This window comes from Protopterus annectens, chromosome 2.part1 (genome assembly GCF_019279795.1).
Source record: "Protopterus annectens isolate FY-2018-M chromosome 2.part1, PAN1.0, whole genome shotgun sequence".
Classification (NCBI taxonomy): domain Eukaryota; kingdom Metazoa; phylum Chordata; order Ceratodontiformes; family Protopteridae; genus Protopterus; species Protopterus annectens.
In genome coordinates, this window is record NC_056729.1 from 1,885,952,480 (window position 1) to 1,885,959,623 (window position 7,144).

General features: G+C 38.5%; 1 long non-coding RNA gene across 2 annotated transcripts; it reads right to left on the reverse strand.

Moving 5' to 3' along the window:
• On the reverse strand, positions 1–1,862 carry LOC122794682. Of its 2 annotated transcripts, XR_006363674.1 has the most exons (4): positions 372–1,862; positions 231–306; positions 162–199; positions 1–98 (listed from the first exon to the last, which is right to left on the reverse strand). It is a non-coding gene; the product is annotated as an uncharacterized LOC122794682 (long non-coding RNA). The 2 variants fall into 2 exon arrangements; XR_006363675.1 differs by lacking the exon at positions 162–199.
• Between the last annotated feature and the right edge of the window lie 5,282 nt (positions 1,863–7,144).

Here is a 7,144-nt window from a genome sequence, read left to right on the forward strand (position 1 = left end):
ATTAGTAACAAGATTTGCAAACCTATGTACAGTCCAGCATTAGTAACAAGATTTGCAAACCTATGTACAGTCCAGCATTAGTAACGAGATTTGCAAACCTATGTACAGTCCAGCATTAGTTTTGCAAACCTATGTACAGTCCAGCATTAAGATTTGCAAACCTATGTACAGTCCAGCATTAGTAACAAGATTTGCAAACCTATGTACAGTCCAGCATTAGATTTGCAAACCTATGTACAGTCCAGCATTAGTAACGAGATTTGCAAACCTATGTACAGTCCAGCATTAGTAACGAGATTTGCAAACCTATGTACAGTCCAGCATTTTGCAAACCTATGTACAGTCCAACATTAGTAACAAGATTTGCAAACCTATGTACAGTCCAGCATTAGTAACGAGATTTGCAAACCTATGTACAATCCAGCATTAGTAACGAGATTTGCAAACCTATGTACAATCCAGCAAGGCATTCTTCTGTCTAGTTTTGCAGAGCACAAGACATACAGAGACTGGAAAGGTCCAGCGCACTCTAATGCATAAATTGATACTCAGTTCGAAAGCTGAGGTCAGCCACTCAGCCCAAAAGAGGCTATGGGTGTCCTATCATAAAATTTGCAGTCGATGTAGATTACAAGACAAGGCTGTATTGGTCTGAGACAGGCCACATGATGTAGTGAATGAAATAAAGTTCACATAAGAAAGACATTAAGTATAGTTATTGCTCTGGTCTGAAGGAAGCTTTGTTCACACTCTGATGCAGAAATGTGGAGGCAATGTGGTTAGTATTTGCATAAACTTGATTTAAACGTATTAATTACATACATATCAGTAATTATCAGTAATGATGAAAACAGAGCCGTGTTCATTGCCTATCAGAACAATTTTCCTTTGACTCCTACTCATAAGAAAACACTTTTATCAGTTGTGTTGTGACAATCAGTTATTTTATTTTTTGAATAGAGCTCATTTCATGAAACAATCAGATTTATGTCAGTGTTACTAAAGAGCGAAAAGTTAAAGATATTTTCCTATGATAAAAAGAAATCACCCTATATAGATATATATAGAGATGTATGTTTCTCTAAAAGTTTAAATGTCCAGTTATACAGAGATTTTATAAAGAGATATTGGTGAACCCTCATTAGAGGAAAAAGGTTTATGTGGCTTCTGTAAGTTGTGTTTTCTCTGTGCTAACATGTGGAGTCAAAAGTAAGAATACATACAGTCTGTGAAAATGTGGAACAGGGCCACAAAAGGGCTCATAGCTGTACTGATATGTGAACGTAAAGACTAGAAGTTCTGACAATGCTGAACTCAGACACTTACTGTGTGCTTGGGCAAGCCATTTAACCATTCAGTGTTTTGTCTAACAGTGTTTTCACAAATCAAATGATATAAATAAATGATGAGAAGAAAATGTTTTATGTTTGTGTAGATCTTTCCTTATTCCCACCTTGTTCTGTCTGTCCCTCTGTCCTTTCCCTTTCTTTACATGTTCCATTCCACCTTGCCCTTCTCACATTGTTTCTCTTTTAATATGAACCTACATTAGTCATTGTGTTTCTCAAACAACAATCTACAGATACTCTTCTTGATGTCAAGGATGTTACTGCCAAGTGCTTTCAGTAATGAACAGCATTGAATAAAATGAATAACTGAACTGTCTGCACTGCTGAGTCAGATAAATGTCAAACATGGGTAGATGAAAGCAGGGTTGTGTATGTTTTTCACAGGTATAATCTGCACCATTTAATTACTGACAAGGCCATTTTAAACTATCAGCGCCAAAGATGGTGCCAAATGTAAATTGTATGTATTCCACCATGTGTAATAAATATCTTTTGCCAATAAATGTTGAAAGTTCTGAACTTGTCTGTCCATCTGTCTTTAATTTGTTGGAATTGCTTTCAAACCAATATGGTAATTTGAGAATAAAATGCCAATTTTTTTGACGTGTTAAGCGGCAGTATTGGTTATGTAGCCATCACCTTTTTTACACAGGTATTCTCCAACTTTTTTCTTTCACAGTGATGTCATGTACCCTTCTATTCTTGGCATCATTTTTGATCTGTCCTTTCTAACATTACTAGAACTCATCATAACTCACACAGCATTGTAAAGAGAGGCCACTTAATTCCAAAGTATCACCTGGTTATTAAACTTGTTTATTTATGGAAAATAACGTGTCAGGATCATGCTGCACATGGGAGCTGCAGGACAGTATGCAAATAAATGGAATAAACTGGATAATTGGTGCAACACCACTGATCTTCTACAGGAGTAAAATTTCCATCGCCCTCAGTCTTTTTTCAGGGTATCCCTTGCAGCAGATCTATAAGTTAGAACTTATCCCCACTAAAGACTTTAGTGACTAGCATTATATTTCCACTAATTCTGATATTAGTAAATCTGAAGTCTGGAACAATAGTAAGCCTATATCATCCAAACCAACAAGTTGAAAGAGGTACCGAGCAGCTAGTAACCAGAGAAAAAAATCATTAGTTAGTATCCCAGGACTGGTAACATTCTTCCTCATTCTTAAATGCTTCTACAGTGAAAGAAATATGTGAGTTTTCATTCTGTGTTAAAATCTTCCTCTTTATTAATTCAGGTAGGTGAGCGCAATTCTGTTACATTGAGGAATCAAGGTTGCAAGTTTACCTAACTGATGTCTAGTACAATAAGAGTGCTTGCAAAGTATCCCTAATAACAATCTAGAACATTGAGTAAACATTTCAAATGGCCAACCAAATCTGTGAAAATTTACAGGGAAATCTGGCAAGGCTAGAGTTTTCACTGTTTGATTCCTTAAAAGTCCTTGTATTAGAGGCTCATAGGAAATTTGCAAATGAACCATTTAAGGCCATCCTGTGCTTAAGATTTCACGTACAATAAAATAAATCAATGTATGCTTTCGGTATTAAGCAGGAATGCCCCAATAGTATAGCTTAAAAATATATATATAAAGTATATAAAATATATATAAAGTAGATGGAAGACCAGCTAATGTTGAGACCAAAAATTTTAGAAGAGAGACATAAGTAGCCATCATGTGTCTTTACACTGTACTCGCCAATGGGACTTCATCAGACCTACTTTAAAAAATGGAACATGTTCAGTATACCAACACCAAATTGAGGCCTAACCAAACTGAGTTATAAATATAATGATTGTATGCTGCTAATATCAAGAAAACATTATGAAGATTGATCTGAGCATAACAAAACATTATTACTAAAACAAGCTAAATTCTTGAGCTTTTCTTTCAGGGGTCAGTAGCAGACTTGGTTGTTAATTCTTCTTGGTTCAAAATACTTTTTATGGAGATATGGGTGTTAAGTCCAGGAGGCCGATTAGCCAGTAGGCATATTTTCCATTCAAGTTCATGCTTCTCAAGGATGTCATTGGTGGGGCCCTGAAGTTCCTTTTTCTCAATCATATCCAGAATATGAAATTGGAACTTGTTGTGTCCTTTTTCCTAGGTTGTGCTTAGCAAAAGCATTGTTAATGTTGTATTTTTAGCTCATGCAGATGTTTTGCCATCCTGGTCTTAAGTTTAAGTGCCTTACTGATGTAAAATGCATTACAGTTGTTACAGCTTGCCCTATAAACAACACATTCACTCTGACAACAACCCCAGAATTTGTTGAAAAAAGTCTTACCTGTATTTGGGCAAGTAAATCTGTCCATGTTGCTTAGGAGTTTGCAGTATCTACATTTAGGGTTGTGGCATGGGTAGGTGCCTGGTTTATTCCTGGGGAGTGGATCTTTGAGTATGCTGATGGATTCGTTGTATGTTCTCAGGTTCTTGTTTCTACGGATACTGAATTTAGGGGTTGATAGTAGTATAGTGTCAGTAGTAGAGTTGCTGCTGATTATGGTCCAGTTATCCTTAATGATGTTTCTAATTGTCTGGAAATCTATAGAAAATGTAAGGATTTCATTCTGATATTACTTAACTCATTAACACGTATGTGGTGTGGAATGTCGCACTTCTAGCAGCATACACACATCTTGCATTCCAGAACATTTTCTCAAAAATAAATGCAAATATATTGTGAACAATAGCTAATGTTATCTATAGGAAATATTCTTAAGAGTGATGATAGCTGGTGAATGCACATGATCCCCAAATTATATTTTTTTCTAAACATTCACAAATTTTCATATCTTGAAAACTATACAACCTAGACATATATTGTTGGAACTTTTTGGTTAACCAGACATAAGCTTTCACATGTCCACAAGAAATGCCTCCTTAAGTTCGTGTTCATTGGGGTATTTACGGAAATATGAAAACATATATTTAATGGTATAATTAGTAATACAAATAATACTGGATATGTCTCAAGATGTACAACTTACACGTCATATATCAAAGTTAGTTTTTCTTCAACAACATTTTAGGTTTCATGGGAAATAGGAAATTCACGCCAGAGATCACTTCTGTGGCTCTGCTCGACAGGGGCACAGGAAAATAATTTTCTTGGGTGGCGAAAGCCAGGGTAATTTTTTGGCTAGGCTTATATAGGCCCTAGGGCTAATAGCCTAGTACCTAACTATGAACCTATCTAATTTCATACAACAGTTTGTAAATCACTTGCTTTTGAATATTAAGTGCATATGGAAATATTGCATATTTTCATAATTATGAACGGACAACTAGTAATATTTCCAGTATTGGCCTGTCTCCCACATCACATCATACACTTCCAGTTAAGAAAACGTGAACATAATTATGAAAAAATTAATATAATAAGTGGCAAGCAAAGATTAATTTCTCAACTGCAGGAAATGCCAGACTAACAATCTTACTATCATCTTATTAATAACACATTTCCCTTTCTAATACTGCCTGATATTAGCTGGTAAGTAACTTAGTGAAAGAAGCCAGACCCATAAAATTTCTGGACGCCATAAGGAGGAATGGGTGTGAACTGGAAGTATAAAAAAAAAAAAGTTATAGGCTTGAATGATGTTTAATTATGTCATCAGGGCTGTGATGTCACAGTATAACATAAGCAGCATGTTTCATAGGTTCATAGGTTCATAGGTTTATACTGGCATTCTGCCGCGGGGGCATACAACACAAGCTCCAGCTAGTTTTTAGGCTTGCCACCCACCCCCTTTTGAGAACTATGAGAATATATTTGCAGCAGTGCCTGTCGAGCAGAGACGAGCAGAGATGGTGGGGGGGGTATATCTGCGTCATCCTGTTCAAGATTCCTCTGAAGTCCAAAGCAGAGCCCCTGAAAGGCCATATACTGGACCACATTTCACATATACTGGAGGAGTTGGGGCGAGTCTTTGGAGGATGAATCTACGGAATCTATCCCCCTGTGTCTAGGTTCTTCTGCCCTGTTGTGGCTTGGAAGAGATTCTGATTTTTGAGGTGAAGCATGTTCATCAAATCTGCTTGACATATCCTGTTTGTGAAGCCACAGGTCACCCTGAGCACAGGGTACGCGACTGACGCTGGCTGGGTTCTTTCAGTGAGTAGATTCAGCTGCCTTTCTGAAAGACCTTTTGTTGAGACCTTTAACTTTTTTAGCCTCCAGCTGCTGCAAGTGTCGGGTCAGATACATTCCGGGTCAGGCATTGTACTCAGGGGTTTGTACATTCTGATTGAGGATGAGTATTCTGGAGAAGGATTGATGATGTGATGATCTAGATGTGAAACTTGCTTCATGTGTCTTAGCAATGTAGAAGGGTTCTACTAACTATTTTAGAAACAAAGGTGTCGTCGTAACTAAAGGTTACTGTGGACAGTGGGTCCCTGTGGTCTTCTGATCTCTCTTGTGAGCTCTTATCTTATTGCCCGCTTCAGGATAGTTATCCGCTTCTGTGAGGCCCTTCTGAAGATCTGTGTCAGATGTGTGTTTTTTTGGCGCCTAGCGTTTGTGCAGTCATCTGCAAAACTTGTCCAACCTCTCCTCCTGTGTTTGCTTGTGCTTCAGGAGAAGTAGATGCCGGCAAAGTGGGCCCAGGACTGTGGGACCTGTGGGACACCACTTGTGACAGGCATTGAGTCTGACATGGCAGCAACTGACTGACCCTGTGGGTTCTGTCACTCAGCCAGTTTGCAACCCATCTTGTGGGTTTACCTTTTATAGATGAGTTTTTCTCATTCACCCGAGAGTGGTGGTGTATTGTATCGGCTAGGGCCTTTAGGGGTGTAGGCTGCTGGACCGGACGCCTCATGGCCTTATGTGGTGTTTGTCAAAAGTCAACTAAGTTTAGAAGGCATGATCTGCCTTTTGACAAAGCAAAACTGGCTGGATCCAGCAAATTTCCTATCTATTTTGTTATTTTATTATATGATCCATGATCATGATCATGGCCATGGATGCCAAGCTTTTGCCTCTTGCCAAGCTGCTGGGGGCACTCCAGGGCACGTGAGTTGGGTGGTGGTACCACTGGATTTGGCCCTTACATCCGCCGTTGGGGAGGTATCCTGGGTATGCATCCAGAGGTGAGACTGAGATTGTGGCAGCGTCTAACATAAGCACTCATTCACATAGAGTTCGACCATCAGGTCCCGTGGATCTTCAGTTTGGATAGGCTGTTTTGGTGCTTTTTTTGAGAGATGTTTGGGGGCTACTAGTGTTGGTTGGGATGGTACTGATATTTGGTATGAATATGTTTTGGGTTTGGGGAGGGGAGTACCTGTCATGTCTGTCAGCTTCTTAGTCTGTGGCAATGTTCTGTCAATTCTCTTATTCTCACCATCTTTTGAACTAATTCTCATATAGGGGGGTTTCCTCCTCTAGGTTTCTGACATAGCTAATATTTGAGTCTTATTTTTGTTTTTGATCATTATTTTTTTTTTTCTCTTTGCTTGCTGATTATGAGAGAGCTTATTTACTACAGCTAGTTATATAGGTGTTTCTCGCTGTCTTCTAGTAGCTTTATTTCTTTAGTTGTGTCTGTTTTCCTGGTGTTGTGTCAGACTTTATTTATGTCTCCAGAGTACACTTGTTTTGTTTGTTTGGTACTGATCCATGCAGCCCTGCAGGTGCTGGTAGGATCCATAGAAGGATGCAGCTAGAAGGCGTACGATTTTATGAGGTGGGCCTTTTTTTTCGAGGTGAGCATCAGTTCTTAGAAGTGTGTCAAGTTTCTTTGAGTGTAGTCAGTCTTTGTG